Here is an 8,465-nt window from a genome sequence, read left to right on the forward strand (position 1 = left end):
GAAAAAGATGGGACCTGTAATTGATGAACCTAAGCTACATGTTGATAAAAAGAAGAACAAAAAGGGTTCAAAAATTTTTGAAAACAATCTGATATTTTAGATACAAGTAAAATCAAGCAAACTCAATCATTTGATATCAAGTGACAGCAACAAATAAGTTCAAAAGGAATGTAATACTCCTGTCGTTTTTTCAGAGCGAAAAACTCTAAAGACTACAGAAAACAACAAAAAAGAGGCAAAAAACAGATAAACGTTTAAAAAAATGCGAGAAAGAAGCTTTGAAGCCATTAAAAAAAAGCTTTTCAGTAAAATTTCATGTTCAACTGACTTTTTTTCAATGCCAACTGGGTCTGTTAACTTTGTGATGATTGGAGTTGAAAAAGATCATCGAATCGGAAAAACTGTGCAAATATCAAAATATGTTCAAATATCAACAAAAAGGATAAAATCTTCCAAAAATCAAAAATTAAAACCAAATCCATAAAAACTTAACTTCCAGTGAACTGCGCTCAATAATATTGAGCGCAGTTCACTGGAAGTTAACAGTTTTAATGGATTTGGTTTTAATTTTTGATTTTTGGAAGATTTTATCCTTTTTGTTGATATTTGAACAATTTGAGCGCAGTTGAGCGCAGTTCACTGGAAGTTGACCTATACTTCAAAAGGAATGTAGAAAACCAATGAGATCTTTCAAAAAAGAGTAAAAACTTGAAAGAAAGAATTGAAGAAAATGAAAAAAAGAAGTTTTGCTATAAGTTGTAAATATGTCCCAATGAGCGTTTTTCAGTGTAAATGTTGACCCAATATTGCGATACTACGAGAAGACTTCAAATAAGAAACAACAATTAAAAAAAAGATGCAGGAATATTAAAATATTTTTGATAACTCATAGAATCAAGCTCATAAACCGGTAGCCAATTTGCAAAGTTATCAACCAATGTAATGTGGTTTCAGTAAAAATAACACGGCAGCTATCACTATTAAATGTTCACAGAAAGTTTGAAAAAAAATAAAATCCAAAAGATAATTCTTTTTTTTTTCAGTAGAAACGTTTTCATAGTCATATGAGCTACAAATATCAGTTCAAAGCATAAAATAGGTCCACCTAATCCTTTTTAAGATGTCAATTGCGAGTTTAAATGAGGAGACCGAGTGACAGGAAAAAAAAAGACCGAGTGACAGGAAAAGTGCAATATTGTAGTCGAACTGAACAATTCGTTAAATGTTTACAGAAACAACTGTCGAAGTCATGAAAACTATTAAAAAATTCCCTGAAAACGAAAATTATGTTCAATGGACCTCATTTCAACGTCAATGGGATTTGTCATTTTTTGGACGGTGATTTGGAAACTCATTGGCACATAATTGACATTTTTTTTCAAAATCGCATTGCAAAAGAATTTGAGTTGTTTTTTAATAGTTTTTTTAAATAGCATCTCGTTATATAGCGCGTTGTTTTTCCACATTTTGGCATAAGATGTATTTATTGAAAAAAACTGATTCAAAAAACCCTAAACGTTACAAAAAAGACGTTGAATTAAAAACGACAGACTCCAAAAGAGCATAAAAATGTACAATATATAATAAGTTTAAGAAACCTAAAGACCAGACAGTTAAAATACAATCAAATTTCATCGAACAAACACAAATTGAAATAATTTAAACACAAGTTCAAGTTTTAAATGATTTCTTACGTCGGAACTTGTCTTCAATTTTGAAGTCCTTCGAACTTTTTTCCAATTTGACTAAGATTGGAAGCATAAAATTTTCTCATGATAATAAGTACTCAGATTTTTTAGATCGTTTTCGATAAATGTTTTGTTCCTAATGCAAGTTGGCCAAACGTTTTACCAGTTAATGGTTTTGTAGAAAAAATAATTTGATTTTTCTTGACTTGGCAGCTTCATTAATTGAGAGTTTGTGTCTTCTTTCATTGAATCCAACCTTCAAGTGTGTGATCTCTAAAGAGCAAAAAGGAGGTAACTGTTTATTTAGAAATTTTTTAGCCCAATTTTTTGAGTCATAGTTTTTCAAGTAATACTTTCTGCTTTGGTATATAATTGGTAAGGCTTGAACGGTAGCCAATTTGTATCCAAGTTCGTAATCCAAAATTAAATTTTTTTTGAGGGTGGAATTTAGTTCTTCACAAGGATCTGTAAGAAGAACAGCTGAAAGATGTGACATGAGAAGGCATTTTAGTAGTGCCAATCTAGTCCTATGGGGTAGCTTTTAACCAATGACTGAAAGTGTTCTAAAGGGCAATTGCAATATCAACAAGAATGTTTTTGACTTCCGCATGAAGTTTGAGCCCACTATCAATTTAACAAGGTAATTAACGAGTGTTACCTCTTCGAGAATGGTATTGCCAAACTTTTTTTAACCAAAAAAAAAATTTTTACTGAAATATTTTTTTTATACCAAAATAGTTTGGTAAAAAAATATTTTTTAACAAACTATTTTTTCCAAATTTTCCGCTGCTGATCTTTGTTTTTGGTTACGTCCAAATTAAAATTGCTTGCGAAAATCAAAAACTATTGTCTGTATACTGAAATATTTGGCCGTTCTCTTTAATGTAAAGCTAGGCATCGTTAGCGAAGATTAGAAAAATTTATGGTCCGAGTATTGTGCCCTGAAGTATCCCTTATTTCAACTGATTCCAGTCTGTGTAGATATTTTTAGGACGTTTTCGCTGACCCAATTTTTATTGTATGATTATACAAGGTTTACTGCCTTTCGGCCGAACCCTATACCCTCTAACTTGTCATAATTGTTTTTATGGCTGAGTGAGTCAAAAGCTCTCTATAAATCTAGGAACAAGGATGCAACAAAATTGTTTTTCGTCTGATTGTGACCTAATGTTTTCAAGGATGAAAAGAGGTGCGTCCATAGTACAGCAATGGCTTCTGAAACCAAATAGTGTTTTACTTAGTATTTTTTTCCCCACGTATTCTATTATTTGATTTGCGAGAAATTTTTCGAGCACCTTTGCCAATGGTGATGTTGTAAATATAGGCCGGAATTTTACGTTGTCCGTGCAATCCCTTGTTTTCTAAATATGGCTTTCTAATGATACCACTCAAAACTCTGTACTATGAATAAATAGATCCGCCAAAAATGAGTGAACAGAAAAGCCCAGTTGCGCACATAGTTCCTCTCCCCCACTAAGTGGTGTTGGAAGAATATTTAAGCACTAATTACACGTCCTTGTATTGAAACGTATGTGAACACATCTGAAACACTAAGGCTCCTGGGTGTAATAGGGCCATTAGAGAAAAGACCCTAACATTGATTACCACTTTCAACTAAAATTGACTCTTCTATTCCTAAATTTGAACAGGGCGGCTCGTTAATGTGCGTTTGCACATGATGTTCCGACCCGTGCTCATCTACATTTTTGACTAAATTGTCAACCAAATGAAGAGATAACAAAAATAGATGTTTGAGTTTGAAGCAAACGTTACACAACTTATCTACTAATTGAATTACTATGCCATGCCTCATTACAGCGCCAACGTGATCTGACATTAAAGAGACTAAGAGACAAAGAAAACAGAAAACAAAATTAGCACAAACAAAAATTTCACGGCAAAAACGGAATATATAAATTTATAAGCACCTAGTAACAACGTCAAAGTGCAGTCAGGTAAAACCTTAATTACACAAGTTTAGTTTTTTCTAACAATACAGCAGATGGGGCAACAAGTTGAAAAAAAGAACGAACAGTGAGGCGAAACCTAAAAAATTAATCAATATTTTTTAAGACAAGAAATTTCAAAAATCTTAAAAGTCATTACCTTTTAACTAAATAATCCTTAATAAATTACTAAAAACTCATTACGAAACCGAAAATCTTGTTTTTGGTTAGACTAAGCCATAGAAGCGAACTAAAGAGAAACCCAAAAAAATTACAAACCATTTGCGAAAACACAAACTATTGCTACCATTAAAGTCATTTGCTATCATCTAAGTATTATGTATTTCTAATTCAATTGTTCGATTCTACTGATCCAGCCGAAGGATTTAAACTGAGAGATTAAATGAATTTAATTGCGCCACATTTGAAAACCATTGGGATCTGCTATTACGCGATTGTTCTGAAAAAAGAGAATAAGAAACACAAAAATTAGCCACTCAATAAACGTTCAGAAAAACGCATATTGTCCAAAAAACGCATATAACAAAAAAAACTTTTTGACAAATAATATCAATAGATAAGTTATCTCTTGAGATGCAAGAAATTGGATGGGACCTCTCATTGATGAAAATAAGTTACAATTTGACGAAAAGAACAACAAAAACTGAAAAGTTTGAAAAAACTTCAATGTGAATATCATAAACTTTAAGACTAGTTGCTATAAACTGACTGCTTCGGGTAACATCATTCATTCAATGCTCAATTAGAAGCCTATGAGAACTGTCAGCAATTTAGGGCTACATAAAGAACAAAAACAGCAAATTCAAGAAAAAATTGAGCGAGAGAAGTGTCGAAGGCATTAAAAAAATGAACTTTTTACTATAAACTCTTCTATTTTCAATCAATGAGATTTCTCTTATTTATCAATATAATTTCAAATAATTAACAAACATAAATGAATAAATTAGAACAACGAAATTTTCAAGAAAACACGTATTATCAGCGTAATTAATTTCATTAGCCTTCAAAGCAAGCCAGGAAATACGCCAAATTATGCCTCGACGCGACAATAAATTTGTGTGACAATTATATTTCATCAAAAAGACCTTACAACAAGTTATTGACTACGAAAACGACAACAGAGACAGGCAAAAACCAAAAATTCAGTAGAAAAGTGCCAGAAGAATATGTCGAAGCAATTCAAATCATAAGCTCTCCTCTGAAAACTTTATCTATGATCCATTGAATTTTATCCCTAAACTAATGGGGACCATTAGCAGTAGGATGATGTGATAAGATTTCAATAGTATTTAAAAATAAAATAAAGTACGCAAAAATTAAAAAAAATATGAAATCTCGTGGCATTGAAGTTTTAAAACTAATAGGTAGAAGATAAAACCGCTAACCAGATTCATTTTGTCTGCAGTATAACGGAAAAAAATTCCGCTAGTACTGACATTGACCAACAGCTCAAGAAAAAAAGTTTAGTATTGGTTAATATTAAAAAAAGAATTCGAAAAACTTTTTTAACACTTAACTCTCATTAATCTCAAAATCTTACAGCGGAGCTCAATATCTATGCTCAGATATAACCTGATTGGAGGATAATTAACATGGCATCACAATAAGTCTTGTGACTGTAAAAACAATAACAAAAACAGGCGAAAACCAAAACTCGGTAAAAGAAAGTGCGATAAGAAAGTGTCGAAGCCAATTAAACCACTAGCTTTTCTCTAAAAACTTTATCTGCGATCCACTGAACGTCCTCTCGTAGCCAATGGGATTAAAATAAGATTTGGATAATGTCTATAATGTTTGGATAATGTGATAAGAGTACAAAAGTAACCAATAATAAAAAAAAATATCCAACAAAATTTTTAAAACATTTGAAATCTTGTGTCATTGAAGTCATATAACCAATAGTTAGAAGACAAAACCGCTAAACAGATTAAATTTGGTTGCAGTGGGAAGGAAGAGGCTGCTGTCACTCCTGGACTGACTTACAGTTCACGACAATAGTTTTATTCTTTAATATTAAAAACTGTCAGCTGTCCCCTCAAAGCACTAAATATGTTCAATTAATGCTCATTATGGAACATATTGCACTGTTAGTCAATGAATCCATGCCATAGGACTCCAAAAAATAGTAAAATTTCAAAAATAATTTCAAAATTTCATTTAAAATTACGAAAACTCAGAATCGAAGCCAATAAAAACATGAGCAATTCCTTGAAAACGAGGTTATTTGTTCATTGGGCTTAATTTGACTGTAAAGGAGGTTTACCATTAACAGAACCTTGATACAAAAAGTGACTTGTCTCTAGGTGACTTAAAAAAGCAAAGAAGAGAAAAGTTTTATAAAAAAAGCTCTCAAATAGAATTCCAGTTTTTTTTATAGTGAACTTCCCAATGAGACCAGAACTAGTCTTTTTTATCGCCTTTAGACTATTAGTAACGAAAAATTGGTCCATTTCTTGGCGTGAAAATTAATTTTGAAATACTATTTTTATGGAAAATATTTTAGTTTGGAGAAAAATTACACTAAAATTGAACAAATATCGTGTGTTCACACAAAACTTCAATCCTCGATAACTCCTCGAAAAAAAACGAAAAAAAAATCTTTTTAATTTTGATTTCTACGCCTGACCAGCTTTTTAATGATACCACTCACATTTCCCTACGACAAATATGTCGATCGGCCAAAATTGACTGAACAAAAAAAACCCATTTGAATATATAGTTCCTCCCCCCACAAGTGGGGTCGTAACAAAAATTCTTTTCTTTTCAAATTCGTTATCTCACTTAGTAAAGTTTGCTCTGATTAAAAGTGAGAAGGGTCTGTTGAGCCAAAAATTTCAGGAACATAGTAACCTTGCATCAATAATTAATGATAAAAAAACGCTTAAGAGAAGATAAAAATATGTACTTACAGACAAAAACGGCACGATTGACTGATTTCTGGAACATATTGTCGGCTGCTTGCTGATTATAGGAATTAATGTAGAAGTCTGACCCTAAGTTTCAATAGGAACCCTACTCGAACCACGAGATTAGAATCAGAATAAGTGAAAATGAGGTCAACAGCAAACAAAGTTCCACGTACATAATTTTTGCCGTTTGCCAAACTTTGCTGACATAAAAATGATTAAAATCCACAATCAAAAATCATATGTTCGGGTAAAAAATTGTCCATTTCAGATCCAAATATCATAATAAAGCATAGTAGGGGAGGTACGGTAATGGAATGTGTTCAGCTAATGAGGAAAATGCGGTGATGAAATTGACCAATGTAGACCCGCAATAAATCCGGAATTCCAATTTCCCGTGGATGATTAAATAGTTCCACAGTTTATCACACATATAAGCAAATTTTGGGCCGACAGGCGAGATTTATATGTAGAACAGCTGAATGTAGATCAGAATTCAGACTAATTTTCTGAATTTGATTTGGTTCAAAATACTTTTGATTAGCCAGAGAATTCAAAACCCAAAATCAACCCTAAACGGCCAATTTCGTTCACAAGTTAATATTATTCAACTTTGGGTTATTTCCACTATTGTCGACCTGACTGCTAAAATTAATACACCCTAATCCCAGTTATCGTCAAAGATACCATACTGGAGGGGGTAATTTTCGTGGGGTGGGGTGGAGGGGGGATTGCAGCAATAGTAGGACCGCGGATAACACAAAAATAACTGTTTGGGAAAATCTTAATTTCCTAATGTATCAGTTATTTCCGATAGTTTCAAAAGTTGGACGAATCCAGTCTGTGATTTAGTCCACAAGCAACAAAACAATTGGGGTGAAATCTGTTGAAAAACAGTTTTGATCAGCAAAAATCTTTTGGTGGTGAATGCTGTAATATAAGCAATCGGTAAAAAAAGTTTTTATCTGAAATATTTAGAAGCGTTCGCACCATTTCGTGCAAGCTCGCATCATTTCAAACAAGATTTAAACTTTGTGTCCTTAACTTACCTCATTGGTAGTCTCCTGATCTTTTTTTGCGACACAGTCCTATTTATCAATTTTTTCCATTATTTTGAGTAATTTTCATTCTATTGTAATCAAAATTAGGGCCGAAATAGGCTCTCTAGCTAATTTACCGCCGACCACCACAGTTCAGCACAATTTTATTAGGATATGTATAAATTGTTTTTAATCATGAACAATTTTTGTTCCAGAATTTCGGTTTAAACTTTTTTGGTGTTTTGAAACTCTAAAAAATAATTTAGGAATACTCTACCTCAATACAATGACAAATAGAAAATCAATTGCTCATGTTCTATTAACTACTTAGGGATGACCAGTTTGCAATGAGTTGGTGTAGTTTTAATACTCTATTGCCTTTTATTTACCCTTTTCCTCCGCCTTCTGCTGTTTTGAAGTGCTATGAAAACAATTGTAACTAAAAAAAGACCAAGAAAGGCACAAGAAAGGGAAGAAAAAATATTTTTTCCGTTCATTATCTGCCAGAAGAATAAGTTTTCGAATAAACTGAACAAAGAGCTTAAACACAAGAGATGAGAACTGTTTCAAGAGATATCTGCTACAGGGAATTTTAGAAGATAAGAAGAAACTTTTTTTACTACAATATGAATTTTACATTTTTTAAACATTTCAATGATTAAATTAAATGATGAAAATTCTTTATATGTTTTTGCATTTCTGACAACCAAATATTGGTTGCTGTAATTGAATGGCAAAATCTGCCACTTAGTTTCCTTTTAAACATTTTTTTTTCGTTCATGGGAAGGAAAAATATTTTTTTCGTTCATTATCTGCCAGAAGAATAAATTGTAGAATAAACTCAACAAAGCGCTTAAACACAAG

The sequence above is a fragment of the Convolutriloba macropyga genome, chromosome 2 (genome assembly GCF_964194025.1).
Source record: "Convolutriloba macropyga chromosome 2, txConMacr16.3, whole genome shotgun sequence".
Classification (NCBI taxonomy): domain Eukaryota; kingdom Metazoa; phylum Xenacoelomorpha; order Acoela; family Convolutidae; genus Convolutriloba; species Convolutriloba macropyga.